At 34.4% G+C, this 15962-nt stretch overlaps 1 protein-coding gene across 2 annotated transcripts in view; it reads right to left on the bottom strand.

Moving 5' to 3' along the window:
- The window catches only part of RNF128 (ring finger protein 128), a gene marked incomplete at its 5' end in the record, with an annotated part of 105740 nt that overhangs the window by 28613 nt on the left and 61165 nt on the right, over nucleotides 1–15962 (bottom strand). The window lies entirely within an intron of this gene.

Genomic DNA, 15962 nt, shown 5'->3' with positions numbered 1-15962 from the left:
TTCACTAGTACATATATGTCAGGATAGTAATGTGAGACACATAATGTATGTAAACCAAAATGTACAACCTATTTATGTCCATGATGTGTCATTTTTCTATATCCTCAACAGCAATATAAAATTTGTCCAAGATGTTTAAGGTTTTACATTGATGTGATCTGGTTAGCAATGAAGATTACACATAGAACTGGTGGAAATGTTTCTATTCAGGCTAATTAAGGACATATGAAGTTAAATTAAATTTATTACTAATGATAATTTCTGTAAAAATGCCCTTTCTAATCCCAAATATATGTTTTTTTTTTTTCTGGAAAAAAGACAAGTGGTTTTTTCCTATATCCCAAGAATGTCAGATTGCTCAGCCATTCCAATATTTTTCAAGGTTTATATTCCTTCTAGTTTATATGATCTTAGAACAATAATCTTAAGCAAAAGAAGAGTTCTTTGAATGTTAAGGTATTACCGACCAGTGAAACCTCCCACTGATGTCAGCTTAAGGCACTAATTAAGGTTAATAATCAAACTCCAATGTGGAATAAACAACCACACAAAAACAAGAATCTAAAAGGACCTTTAGACAAAAGTTTAACATATAATTTCAATATTATAATAATATTCACAATTCAATGATCAAATTAAGAGTACAAACCCTAAAAGACAATGTGAATTGTAGAATCCCCGCCCCCCGCAATAATCCCTTAAATTTATAGGTCCAATAGCCAAAGACTTCAAAAGATCAGGCCAAACAGAAATACCTCACACTACACACTAGGATCCTCTCCTTGTTTGAAGTTATTAAATTCAAAAAAACATATTCAAAGAGTATCATTCATTACAGATCTTAAATTTTTTTATTGGTTGTTCAAAACATTACAAAGCTCATGACATATCATCTTCCATACATTTGATTCAAGTGGGTTATGAACTCCCATTTTTTACCCCAAATACAAGTTGCAGAATCACATCGGTTACACATCCACATTTTTACATAATACCATATTAATGACTGTTGTATTTTGCTACCTTTGGTAACAGATCTTAAATTTTCAAAAGACTATTCTTTTTTGTATATGAAAGCCATTTAGTTAAACCCTTTCATAATTCTACTGACCATGGATGGTGGAAAGAGACCCTCATCGTTATATAAAATACATGTATGAAGATGTGAGAAAAATATAAAAAAGAATAGCATTACCCTAGATTAGGTAGAGAGAAGTGATGGGAGGGGAGGGGAGGGGAAGGGGGGAAAGGAAGGACAGTAGAATGAAATAGACATTATTATTGCTGTGTGTACATACGTGACTGTATGACCAATGTGATTCTGCAACCTGTACACTCAGAAAAATGAGAAATTATATCCCATCTGATTCAAATGTATGATATGTCAAGGTCATTGTACTGTCATATGTAACTAATTAAAACAAATAAAAATTAAAAAAAATAATTCTACTGACCAATATGTGATCAGTCAGTTTGATAGAATTTAATGACTCACTCCATTCTCACTTACATGGGAGAAAATTTCAAAAGTAACTGGGAGTGGAGGAGTCTGAAATGTAGAAACCTTCTGGTGTATCTTCCAATGTGAATATATGACCAAAAAATTCTTTATGTATATGGAGAATTGGTAGTTTTGCGAGTAAGTGACTCTTTTTGTCATTTGTTTGGGGACTTTACATTTCTAAGTAGGACTCTAAAAGCACAAACATTATTTATCTTTTCTCTATAAGCCTTGTCTCAATAAAATGGCTATACTTTTTATTATTTATATAATCTAGCATTTATTTCTGATATTGTAACCTGCAGAATAAGACTTTGGAATGTATTATAATTTTAAAGATTTCCTTTAAAATCACTAATTGGGCCTTCTAATAAGCTTTTTTGGCTAACAGAAATAAGTTTTTATTCTTTTAGAAGATATGAGGTGGGTGGCAGGGGTGGATGCTCAGGAACATACTGGCTATTGTGGTCAGCTGGAGATTAAAAAACAAAGATACTCAAGAAATGTACATTGTCTACATATCAGGAACAATGCTGTATTTCAGTCCTCACAATCCATATTCATACAGGCTATATATAATCCAACAATAAAAAATCTACTGAATTCACTTCCTAATCATATAAAAGATTTATTTCTAAGCATTAGGATATACCTCCTCTTTTCCATACTCTTACAGTTATCTGAAAATGTCTCCCCCTCCAGTGTTCCAATCATAACTAATGGCATCTCAACCTTTCTGGCAACCTAGTTTAAACCATAGAATCATGTTTGAATGTGTACTGCTCACCTAGTTACTCCTGTACATCCTACTAACTTCCTTTTTGTCTCCCATGATCAGATCCTTCTTTTCATTTCTGCTGCCTTCATGTAGGTCTTCATAATTTCCTTGCCTAAACTATTTCAGTAACCTCCTAACTGGTTGTGCTATATTCAGTATCCCTCTGCTCTTAAAGTTTTATCAGAGTTTACCTTCCTTTTTTTTTGCCATTGTTAGTTTGGATTATGTCTCTTCCCTTCCTGCTCAGAAGTTTTCAGTGATTATTTGTTACTGGCTAAAGTCTGACTCCTTGGCATAGTATGTAAAACCTTATGTGATCTGGTCTCAACTGACTTTTCCAGTTTGATATTTTTAGGAGGAGGGTTCCAGGGATTGAAGTCAGGGGCACTCGACCACTGAGCCACATCCCCAGCCCTATTTTGTATTTTATTTAGAGACAGGGTCTCACTAAGTTGCTTAGTACCTTGCTTTTGCTGAGTATGGCTTTGAACTCGAGATCCTCCTGCCTCAGCCTCCAGAGCCACTGGGATTACAGGTGTGCACCACTGTGCCCCAGTTTGATATATCTGTATTACATCCCCACCTCATGAATATTCAGATTCAGCTTCATGGGACTGTATATTTTCATTCAATTTTTATAACTCTTCTTTCTGCTCCCTCAGCCTAAAATGCCCTATGACTGTTCTGACACTCTCTCCTTTTCTGCTTGTCTATGTATTACCCAAATCCCAGTTTAAATGTTGCCCTAAATAGTCTTTCCAAGTTCTGACTGAGAAAGTAATGTTTCCTTGTTGTTCCCATCATTTGTTTTTTGTTTTGTTTTGTAGTTTTGTTTTTGGTACCAGGTATTGAACCCAGGGGTGTTTAACCACTGAGCTACATCCCCAGATATTTTTTATATTTTATTTAGAGACAGGTTCTCACTGAGTTGCTCAGGGCCTCAGTAAGTTGCTGAGGCTGGCTTTGAACTCTTGTTCCTCCTGCCTCAGGCTCCATTGCCACTGGGATTACAGGTGTGTGTCATAGCACCTGGCCATCACTTGTTTTTAATCCCTATTTAGTACTTATTTTTGTTTGCATCTCAATTTCTATGCCTTACTCCCTCTCCAAATTAAGAACATTTTAGGGCAGAGAGAATTTCTTAATTATGGGGATGATTTTCCTTGTATTGTTAGGAAATTAGATGTTCAACATAAATAAAAATTACAGGTAACAAATACCTTTACACATATACTTAATTTTAACTATTTCTTAGACAATTAAATTTTTATTAACAAAGATACTGCTCTTCTTCTTCTTCTTTTTTTGTGTGTGGTGCTGGGGATTGAACCCAGGGTCTTATGCACTCAAGGCAAGCACTCTACCCACTGAGCTATATCTCCAGCCCAAGATATTGTTTTTAACATGTTCAAATATACCTGGTCATGTCATATTTTAAAAACATAGGTATATAGCTCATAAGTATAATAAACTTTTTATAGAACAATCCACAGATTAACAAAAACAAAAATTGAGCATTGGAATTAAAAATATTCAAAGAGAATCTCTAAGCAGCATTTTATTTCTGCAGAAGAGACATATATCTCATAATAAGTATCTGAAAGAGCTTTTCTTTTACAAAACTCATAATATTCCCAAGAGACTTCATTATTAATGACCCGATAATTCTTTAATTTCAATTTGAATGATTTATAGCCTAAATCTTACAACTAGTAAAGTTTTTTTTCTTTGTATTAACATGTTACCATTTTGATAAAAATAATTAAAATATATTTCAAGTGAAAATTAGCAATGGAATTTCATAATATATTCTGTGACAGTTTTATTGATTGTGAGGGCTACTTTCTAAAACCGATGATCACTGTCATGTTACCCAGATGCAAGAAAGCAGAGAAACACCAGTACAAGCTCTTGTGTAACACAACCTCAAAAGGACACATTATTTATTTTCTTTCCATGTTTTTATTGGCATACATAGTATAGTTGTACATAATGGTGGAATTTGTTATCCATTAGATTTTCAATGTGTAATTTTTTTTTTTTTTTTGTACTGGGGATTGAATCCAAGGGCACTATACTACTAAGCTACAGTCTCAGCCCTATTTATTTATTTATTTACTTACTTACTTATTTTGAAACAGAACCTTGCTAAGTTGCTGAGGGCTATGAAAAATTGCTGAGACTGGCCTCAAGTTGCAGTTTTCTTGCCTCAGCCTCCCAAATCATTGAGATTATGGTCTGTGCCACTGTATCCATCTAATGCATAGAATACTAGCTCCAATGGACTGCTATGAAATATATAGATAAACAAATTAATGCTTAGTACATCTATGGTACCCAGAAATATTTCATCTTCATTTGTAATAGATTAGTTTTTTATTCTATGACATTCTATAATTAACCATTTTGAACAGACATCTTTTTTAAAATTCTTTTTAGTTACAGGTGGACATAATACCTTTATTTACTTATTTATTTTTATGTGGTGCTGAGGATCAAACCCACTGCCTCACAGATGCCAGGCAACTGCCCTACCACAGAGCCCCAGCCCCAGTTCTTGAACAGACATCTTAAAAAGTAATCTGATATGGTCCCATTTTATTATTGACACTGGATCATGTTTGTGAGCCATTATTTAATGTAGTATTATTTTTCCCTAACTATTATGTTTTTTACCCAATTCATACATTTTTGGAGCAAGAATGGACCTTGGAGTTCACCCAGTCTCACTTATTCTTTTTTTTTTTTTTTTTTTTTGGAGGGGGTGAGTACTGGGTATTGAACTCATGGGCACTCGACCACTGAACCACATCCCCAGCCCTATTTTGTATTTTATTTGGAGACAGGGTCTCACTGAGTTGCTCAGTACCTCACTTTTGCTGAGGCTGGCTTTGAACTGCTGATCCTCCTACCTCAGTCTCCCAAGCCACTGGGCTACAAGCATGTGCCAGTCTCACTTATTCTTTTTTTTTTTAATATATATTTTTTTCAGTCATCGATAGAGCTTTTATTTTATTTATTTATTTAGATGTGGTTCTGAGAATCAAACCCAGTGCCTCACACATGCCAGGCAAGTGTGGTACCACTGAGCCCAAGCCCCAGCACTGGTCTCACTTATTCTTAAATTCTCACATTCATCAATGTTTCTTGAAGGAGGAAGATTCTTACTCAACTTGTTGCTTCTAGCAGCAGCACTACTCTCTAATCTTATGTTTCTAATCTTCTGTTGGCTCAGAAAAGACAATAAAGCTTGGTTCTGCAGAAAGAGTAAGTAAACCAGGCTTTCAGAAAGAGTTTGGGAGAGCTTCCAATGCAAGTACTCTCTGGCATTTATATTGGTTGCTCAGACATTTTTGTTTACTTCCTGAATCCTGGCTATGTTCTGCAGAATTGAGGTTGTTAGATAAGATTTATCTATAAGCTAGGCCCTTAACATATTTAATCACCACATCAACCCTACAAGGTAGACACTGCTATTGTCCCAATTAAAGATAAAATTGGCTAAATTGTTTAGGATAATACAAGCTAGTCAATGCAGGAGTGATATTTGTACCCCAAACAGTTTGGCTTTAGTATTTCTGCTTTTCACCTCTATTCTACATTAGTTCTGTATTTTTAATGAAACCTAAAGTTATTATTTGATTTTAAAAAATGAAAATCAAGCCAGGCGTGGTGGCACACACCTGTAATCTCAATGGCTCAGGAGGCTGAGGCAGGAGAATAGCGAGTTCAAAGCCAGCCTCAGCAATGGAGAGGCGCTAAGCAACTCAGTGAGATCCTGTCTCTAATAAAATAAAAATAAGGGTTGGGGATGTAGCTCTGTGGTCAAGTGCTCCTGAGTTCAATCCCTGGTATGCCCCCCCAAATGAAAATCAATTAGATACATTCAGGGATATAGTGGTAAAAGTTTAACAATTGGCTTTCAGGGTTACAGGAAGCCCTGATTTGTAGTGTTCACCACAATCTATGGTGTAAATACTTCCACCATGGCCACATGAAAGTGGAGCTGGGAAGAAGTAGTACAACTGACAGCAAGCTGGCTCCAGCTCACCATTGGACATTATAGTCAAAACTTATGCATAATGTACACAATTCAATTTAACTTGTAATAAATTTACTTTGCTTATTCTTTTTATTTTTTTCACAGCTACTTTTAAAGCCAGTCTATGTACAATTTGAAGTTAAGTTTTTCTACTTGCTACACTGTTGAAAATCACAAAATAAGATAGGTGCCATGAAACTACAAAGAAGAATAGATTTCTTTTTGTAGAACAGGAAAAAAAAAACTTTTTCTGATAGTTTGGTTTCTGTTGCTAAAAGCAGGCCTTGGTGAGGTTTGTTATTAAGTTTTTCTATGCCAACGAAATATTGGAAATAGGCTGTTATTTCAAGTGATTATTTCAAATGGTTTGAATTAAAATTAATGACTTTAGGAGTGATTTTTTTTCATGGTGTTAAGAATGTAACTAGAACCTCATGCATGCTGGGCAAGCACTCCACCACTGAGCTCTACCCTGAGTCCTATTAGTGACTTTTAAAAGAATTACAAACATTCTGTACAGATAATTAGCCATTTATTATAAGGAAAAAATAAAGTGAGGGGGATACTTAAAATATGAGCAGAAAGGCTAGAAGATCTTTTTCATTTTAAACAAAATTTGGAAAATGTAAAGAATGGCATTTTTTCAAAGGGATGATCAAAAATACAATCTTTTACCTGTTTGAAAGAGTGAGATATTGATATTCCTTTCCTAGAAAGAAAATCAAAGTAATTCTTCATTGTTCATGAAAACTGATCCTCTTTGAAGAGAGGAGTCTAGACCCTCAAGAAGATAAGTCCAATTAACCAAACTTATATCATTAAGTCTATGTCATTTATGTTGAAGAATTTTACATATCTGTATTCTCTCACTCATGGTAGAACCACATATTAAATGAATAGTTTTATCACAGTCTATAAAATTATTGCTACTTCCTCGAAACATACTTATAGTTAACCATTAAAATTAAGGCTGGGTTGGGGATATAGCTCAGTTGGTAGAGTGCTTGCCTCACACACACAAGGCCCTGGGTTCAATCCCCAGCAACACACACACACACACACACACACACACAAAATCAAGGCTGATGTATTAATTTGTACACTCTAGTACAAATTCAGAAGTTATCTACTTTTCAGTGCAAAATTTCACTGAAACAACTATCTCCTTTGAAAAGTATCAAGTTTTGTCAACTGACTAAACAGTGTTAGTCAACTTTTTGTTATTGTGACCAAAATATGTGACCAGAACAACTTAGAGGAAGAAAGTTTATTTGGGGATCACAGTTTCAGAGGTTCAATTCCTTGTGGGCCAAATTCATTGATCTGGGCCTGAGGTGAGGCAGAGTATCATGCTGGAAGGATTTGGAAGAGGAAAACTGCTTGCCTCAGGTTGCCAGGAAGCAGAGAGAGGGACCAAGGTGCTAGGGACAAAATACAACCCGCAAAGGCATGTACCCAGTAACCTACCTTCTCAGCTACATCCTACCTGCCTAGAGTTACCATTCAGTAATCCATTCAATTATTTCTCCATCACATCAATTGGGGGAACATCTCATATTCAAATTACAACAGTGCCAATCAGATTAAGATTAATACTAACCTGCTTATAGACCAGACCAGCTATACAGAATATAGACAATATGCTAACCTCATCCATTAAGTGTTTTTTTTTTTTTTTTGGTCCTCAGTTGATTAACCATTGAGCCACATCCCCAGATCTGTTTATTTCTTATTTTTTTAAATTTTGAGACAAGATCCCACTAAGTCCTTAGGACCTCACTAATTTGCTGATGTTGTTCTTGAACTTGCAATCTTCCTGCCTCAGCCTCCCGAGTCATTGGGATTACAGATACGCCCCACCACACCCAGTTGATTAAAGTATTTTTTAATATTTATTTTTTAGTTTTCAGTGGACACAACATCTTTATTTTATTTGTATGTGGTGCTGAGGATCGAACCCAGCACTCTGCACATGCCAGGCGAGCGCGCTACCGCTTGAGCCACATCCTAAAGTATTAGAGTATCAACATACATGTTAGGCACTTTGCTATGCTGTGGTGCTACAAAAAGGAATAAAATATAATCCCTGCCCTGTAGGCACTTGCAAATATATTGTATAGATTAGTCAATCACCATTAGGAAAAATATGATCTTAGTGAAATGAATTTTGCATAACTATTATGGTAGTACTAGAAAAAATAATTTCCAAATCACATTCCCAACTGATACTAGGTTAGTTAAATATCCTTCATCATAAAAAATTATTTTCCTTCAATGTCCAATATTTGTAGAAATAACACATTACTTTATGATTGTTCTGATATTCCTCAACTTGGTAATACTCTTTACTTAAAACCAGGTATCCATCAACAGATGAATGGGTGTTGGTAAGTGGATGGAACTGGAGAACATCATACTAAGTGAAATAAACCAGTCTCAGGAAGTCACAACTTAAAAGTTTTCTCTCATATGTGGAAGTTAGAGCAAAATAAGGAGAACAGGGGAGGGGATCCCATGAAAATAGATGAGTTATCAGTGGAGTAGAGGAAGAGGATTGAGGGGGCAGAGGGATAGGTAAAGGAAGGGAACTGTGGAATGAAATTGAACAAATTATGCTATGTATATGTAGAAATTCCATCATTGTGTATATCTATAAAGCACCGATTAAAATAAATAAATGGAAGAAAGACTAATAGAATACAAGAAGGAGAATGGGGTCAGTGGGGGGAGAAGAGGGGAGAGAAAAAGGGAGTACTGAGGACTGAAGAGGAGCAAATTATATTCTAAGCATGTATAAATATGTCAAAATGAATCCCAATGTTATTTATAATAATAATACACAAAGAAAACCTTGTTAACAATCTGAAAAGGGAAGCAGCAATTTGTAGCAAAAATAACACTGAACTCAGGAGCTGCAGTTTCTGCCTGAAGGTGGTAGGGTTGTACTAGGTTTCTAAGGATCTGAAATCAAATCTGACAAAAGAACACGACTACATTTTTATTATCTTTATGGAATCTTCAAATCAACTATTGATTTCATCCTAGTTTTCTAAAAAAATAGCACCCATCTCTAAAGAAAATAAAAAATCTTAAATTTGTTGACAGTATCTGATGAAGAAAACTGACCACTAACTGGACAACAATGGTCATAGAACAGTTCTCATTTCAGGATTTCATCTCTCTAAATATGCACTTTATTTCAAAGGTGATTATGAGACTATTTACACCATTTTATTTCCTGTACCACTGGGCAAATTCATGAAGACACACTACAAAAATTATAAGTTAAATGTCTTTCTGATTTGTAGAGATAAACTAGTAAACTATTTATTAGTGTTAATGTGTTATAGCTAATAAATATATTTTCAGAGTTGAACAGCAGAAAAAGCTGGTTTTTTTTTTACAATTCAGTGTATTTATACTATTTTTGTATTTGAAAATTTAATTTTGAAGAACAGCTAATCTGGATACTAATTGCTTAAATATAAATTTGTGGGTCCATTATGACTTAAATGACACTTTCTTGAGATTACATTTGTATGCAGTGTTACAGATTCCAATTCTATAAGGAATCCTTAAGCTTCCTAATTCAAAGTCATTAATAAGAGGTAGCTTAAGTTTTATTACATGTTCACACGGCTATCTAAAGTATTTTAGAAGGAACACATTAGAAATAAATAGCAACAAATGCCAAATGTTTTCTCTAATATAAGGAGGCTGACTCATAGTGGGGTAGGGAGGGGGAGCATGGGAGGAATAGATGAATTCTAGATAGGGAAGAGGGGAGGAAGGGGAAGGGAGGGGGCAGGGGATTAGCAAGGATGGTGGAATGTGATGGTCATCATTATCCAAAGTACATGTATGAAGACATGAATTGCATGTCAACCTACTTTATATATAAACAGAGATATGAAAAATTGTGGTATATATGTGTAATAAGAATTGTAATGCAAAAAACCCCCAAAGTACATGCATAAAGACATAAATTGGCATAAACACACTTTATATACAAAGATATGAAAAATTGTGGTATATATGTGTAATATGAATTGTAATGCATTGTGCTGTTGTGTATTTTAAAAAATAAAATCAATTAAATAAAAAAAGAAATAAGTAGCAGAAGAAATATAAACTCCAATTTCAAATGTTCAACAATGAAAAACAGGTTTGATATGTCCCTACCTTGGGATCAAAGTTAATGAAATAGGCTGTAGCAACTATTTTTACTATTACTAAATAGTAATAGGCATTTATTTTCATCCTTGCTAATTACTTTCATCCTTGCTAATCCCCTGCCCCCTACCTTCCCCTCCCTCCCCTCTTCCCTATCTTCCCTATCATTCCATTAAAATATTAATAAAAGTATCTATCCTAAGCTTTATGGGGGAATTTTCTAGCTAGCAATCACAATGTATAGAATTTTAACCTAAGATCATGCTGGTGGTCAACCCCTTTCATTTCTTCTAAAACATTAATGATATTATAGTTTTGATCTAGTCTTAATTATTTATTTTTAAGCACAAATTCATTGAACAAATATTTATTAAGTACAGTCTATACAGTACATTCTGTACTTCTGAGTCTTTCCCCCATATACTAAATGATAACATGTCAAAATCTTCACAAGATATAAAACATTCCAAGCATGGTGATAGCATACTTACACACTTCCCTTGACATTCACACACAAAAGAGAAGGACATGAGGAAAGCAGTGCTAGTATCTCTTTCAACCAATATTTTACTTTTAATATTAGAAAAGAATATTCACAATGAGTGCTACAAGTAATAAGGGCAACTGAAGGCCAAAGTAGTTATTCTAAAACTAAGTTCATATTCAGTTTTTCCCAGACATCCTGATAGTATAATGAAGTCAATACTTTGGAATTCACTGATATCTAGAATGAACAAGATCTGAGTGTGAAGAGTTTCAACATAACAAATGTTTCCTCCATTAGAAAAATCTGGAACCAATTCAAGTGGACTTCTGAATATTCATTTTTGTCCACAGTAGCCTTCAAAAGCTGTTTTTCCCTCTACAGCCCAAATTCTTTGGAACATTGGGAAAGACCAACTATTTCAAAGAGGGATACCAAAGCGCAAAAGACCAAGAATCCCTAGTGATGTTTTTATGAAACAGAAAACGGATTACCTAAACATTTAAGCCAAACTGGTCTTTCCTTCTTGAAAGTCCTGTTTTGTGGCATTTTTTTTTGTTTTCTCTTGATTATTGCCAGTCAAGATGAAGCAAACTTAAGTTCCTTACATTTACTGCTTCATAGAAGTTCTCTTGATTAAAATAATAGACACATCATCAAGGAAGCAAATATAAAAATGGTTTCTTTTTTTTCTTAAAATATCTGGAAATATATGTCTGTGGCTCACTAGGAAAGACTAAATCAGTACTATATGCTCCTTTAAGATGTCATTATGTTTCTAACTAGCCTTTAAAGTTAAAACCTAGTCTGTTTTAGAATAGACAGTACTGGTAAGCTGTTTTTTAAATCAATGGTTCTAAACATTTTGTGTTTCTACAAATCGTATTTTGTGGGGAAGGGTGGTGGCGAGGAGATGACCAAAATCACATTTTACCATTATCATTTTATAAGCCAATAAAAGAAATGCAAGCATATAATCAGGTATAGTAAATTGCATTTCTGCTCTGCACTACCAAATATTTCAGTTGTAGCGCCCCCCCCCCATACAAAGGATTAAACCCAGGGCACTCTACCATTGAGCTACATCCCCAGCCCTTTTCATTTGTTTATTTATTTTTATTTTGAAACATGGTCTTGCTAAATTGCTGAAGCTGTCCTCAAACTTTCAATCCTCCTGCCTCAGCCTCCCAGTCTCTGGGATTAAGGTGTGCACCACAGTGCCCTGCCTGGCTTCGAAGACAAACTTCATCAGGGAGTGGATGACTGACTTGCTAATAGTATATACAAAATATCTTTGGCAAATGGAGTCCCCAGGAAAATCAAACACACTAGGGAAATAGTGTTTAAATGGTCACAGATGAATAATTTGTCCATGACATGTCACACTTACAGGTTAGCAACTTTTAGAATTGTAATAAAAATAGAATTGTTATAAAAAATACCTTGTTTTAAAAAATACCATGTCCATGACATGTCATGCTACAGGTTAGCAATTTTTAGAATTTTTATAAAAATACCTAGTGTTACCTGAACTATTCTGACATCCACTAGTGATTATGTTTAGTATATCATTAAGAAACCAAGAGCTAGATAGGCAATTCTCCAATTTTCTGGTCTCAGGAACCCTTTATGCTCTTTAAAGTTATTGAGGGCCTCAATGTTTGCTTATGTAGATTATTTCTATTGATACCAGATTAGAATTTAACAGTGTGCAATTTTAAAAATATTAATCAATTCATTAAAAATATCATAGACACACACCAATATAATTAACATAATTTTATTAAAAATTAATATATTTTCCAAAAAGTACAATAAAGAAGAGTGGCATTGTCGTTTGGACAGTTTTTTTTATGGGGGGGGGACAGGGCAGATGGGAGGATTGAACCCAGTGGTGCTTAACCACTGAGCCATGTCCCCAGCCCTTTTTATTTATTTTTTTTTTTTATATTTTGAGACAGGATTTCACTAAGTTGCCTTGCCTAACAAGTTGCCTTTCTAAGTTACTGAGGCTGGCTTTGAACTTGCAGTCCTTCTGCCTCAGCCTCCCAAAGGTGCTGAGATTACAGGCATGTGCCACTACCCGTGGCCAGGCAATCCTTTTTAATATCACACATAATAGAAGACAGGTAAATAAGGCTGGATGTTCATATCTGCCTTTGCTTTAGTTCTACTGTGTTATTTTATTTGAGGCATATGAAGTAAATTTTTATTCACATATACAATTGGAAAGTTAAGTGGTGTCTTAAAAGAATTTTCATTAGCTGTAAATATTCTTTGATACTACATTAAAACTCAATGGTTTCTCTAAACATTAGGTTCAAAGTAGAATTTGAAGCCATATCAATGAACTCTTTCTACTTAGTTAAATGAAAACCTATTGGTCTAACTTGTAGGCTGAATGGATCTTTTATTCATCCATAATTTTGTAATATTATGCTTGGTCATTTGGAAAATATTGGTTCACTGAGTAATGTAAATCTAAGTGGTGACTCATTTCTAGACTATATGATATCAAAAAATAAATTAGTTATTAATATCACCATTGATCTCATCAGAAAAGTCTAAGCAATAGGAAATTATCAAGTCACATGGTGGGTAAAAGTTTTCAAAATTTTCTAATTTTTGTTTGAAAACTTATGTCATGAACAACAAACAGTCAGTTGTTTTTCTTGAAATGACAGGTTCATTTTTCATTTTTACAAAAGGTCTTCCAAATACATAAGTCTGAATAGCTATTGTCAGCAGGTCTTCAAGTTAAAAGAAGTTGTTTGAAGAAAGCAGCTAGTTCAGCTGACAACTGTGTCACACAAGTGCTTTTTCTTGAGAAATATCATACTTTGGTGTGCTGTGGAAGTGCATTACGCCTAGTTCCCATTTCATCACACAAAAATATACCTATATGTAAGTTGTACAGGGTAGAGATTTAATAAAATTAACTATTCTTACTGATTCATCAAGGACATTCTTATGTAAAAGTGGCATTTTCTTTTTCCTATAAGTGCATGGGGGTAGAGACTATAATTAATAGTCTGGTGTCCCATATTAATTGGTTTTAAGATGACAGCAGTGTTACTCACCATTGCTTTTACATCATCTATGTAAATATCAACATAGTGAATAAAGTAAATAATGGCCAAATATTATTACAAAAGTAGTTTTAATATCATGGACCCTTGAGAGAATCTCAGAGACCCAGAAGTTCTTAGATCACGATTTAAGAACTTTTGGGCTGGATTAATTATCCTCAAACTTTAATTTGAATGAGAATTTCCTGGAAAACTTGTTAAAATATTGAGCTTCCTGGGACCTATTCTCTGTTTCAGTATGTCTTGGGTGGGGCATGGAAATTTATAGGTTAACAGGTTCTGTGAGTTACTTTGCTACATGTGGCCTGTGGACAATACTTTGAGAAATATCAGGGTGATGCATGCACAAGGCCCTGGGTTCTAATCCTCAGCACCACAAAAGAAAACAAGAACTTTTAAAGGGCTGGGAATATAGCTCAGTTGCTCAGTTGGTAGACTGCTTGCCTTGCATGCACAAGTCCCTCGGTTTTAATCCCCAGCACCACAAAAAAAAAAAGGAGAGAGAGAGAGAGAGAGAGAGAGAGAGAGAGAGAGAGAGAGAGAGAGAAATATATTGGATTGAAGTTTAATTATAGTTTGATTTTATAGTCATGGAATTTCAAGATGGTTGTCCAGTTATTTTGTCCAGACCAATGCCAATCCTTTATCATGCATAGAAAAACTCTTGACAATAGAATTATTTTGGTTTTTGGTTTATCAAAAGTAATGAACTTCACATAGAGAGATTTGAAAATTAGCCATACCTATGTTTGAAAGTCACATCATAAATAGTCTTATTCTTTTCCTGATCTAATAAATTTCTATTGTCATTAATATTTCTTGCCTAAATGTCCATTAATGAACTTCTATTGGGCTCCAAGTTACTAGTCTTAGCCCTCTAATTCATTCTCTTTGTGGCCATCAGAGAAATTTTTCCAAGAGGGGAAAATACTCATATTATTATTGTGCTAAAGGCTCTTTGAAAGTTCCATTTCATCTACAGAATAAAATTCAACCTCCTTTTATAAGTTCTTGACCCATCTGGTTTAGTTGTTCCACTTTTATACTGTCTAATACAGGCTTCCCTTGCAGTTATCTGGTTTATTTGTCTTCACTAACCCCTGAACTTCTTCAGGTTAAGGACTGTGTCTTTCATCACTGTATCCACAACATCTAGCAGAGTAAGTGGAATGTAACATAAAAATATTTGTCAAATAAATGTTTGATGAATGTAATTTTAAGTACAGTAGTCCCATCTTACCCATGGTTTCACTTTCTGCAGTTTCAGCTACCATCAGTCCAAAAATATTACATGGAAAACCCCAGAAATAAATGAGAAATTTTAAATAACTTTTATTATAATTATTGTGATAATTTTTCTCTTACTATTAGTTATTGCTGTTAATATCTTACTATGTCTAATTTATAAGTTAAATTTTATCATGGGTAATGCATATACAGGAAAAACATACTATATATAGGGTTCAATATTATCTGAGGTTTAAGGCATAAATGCAACATCTTAGAATCAAGGATGGGGGGAGAAACCTATAGTATGCTATATTTCATATAATTTGAATTAATTCAAACTGAAAAACAAATTTATACTTTAAAGATAATTGTAATGAACAGAGTCCAAGGTGCACCTCCTCCCTACATAGAAGGATGGCATATCTGGACAGGATATGTCCTACTACAGCAAGGAAATATGATATATACAGATAAAACATTATATACTCATCCTTCTCTATAGATCTTGTTTAGTGTGATGCTTACTGCCACAGTGCTGAATCTGTTAAATTGACCCACCTCAGTTTCAGATTTATGTTCAGATGCTAGGACATATGCTGATTTAGTTCTAAGTTCAAATTAGAACAGAGTAATTCTGGTTCTCTAGGAGACTGATGGCATTTGGG

The sequence above is a fragment of the Spermophilus citellus genome (genome assembly GCF_964194105.1).
Source record: "Spermophilus citellus genome assembly, chromosome: X".
Lineage (NCBI taxonomy): Eukaryota > Metazoa > Chordata > Mammalia > Rodentia > Sciuridae > Spermophilus > Spermophilus citellus.
This window is presented reverse-complemented; position numbering and strand designations above follow the sequence as displayed.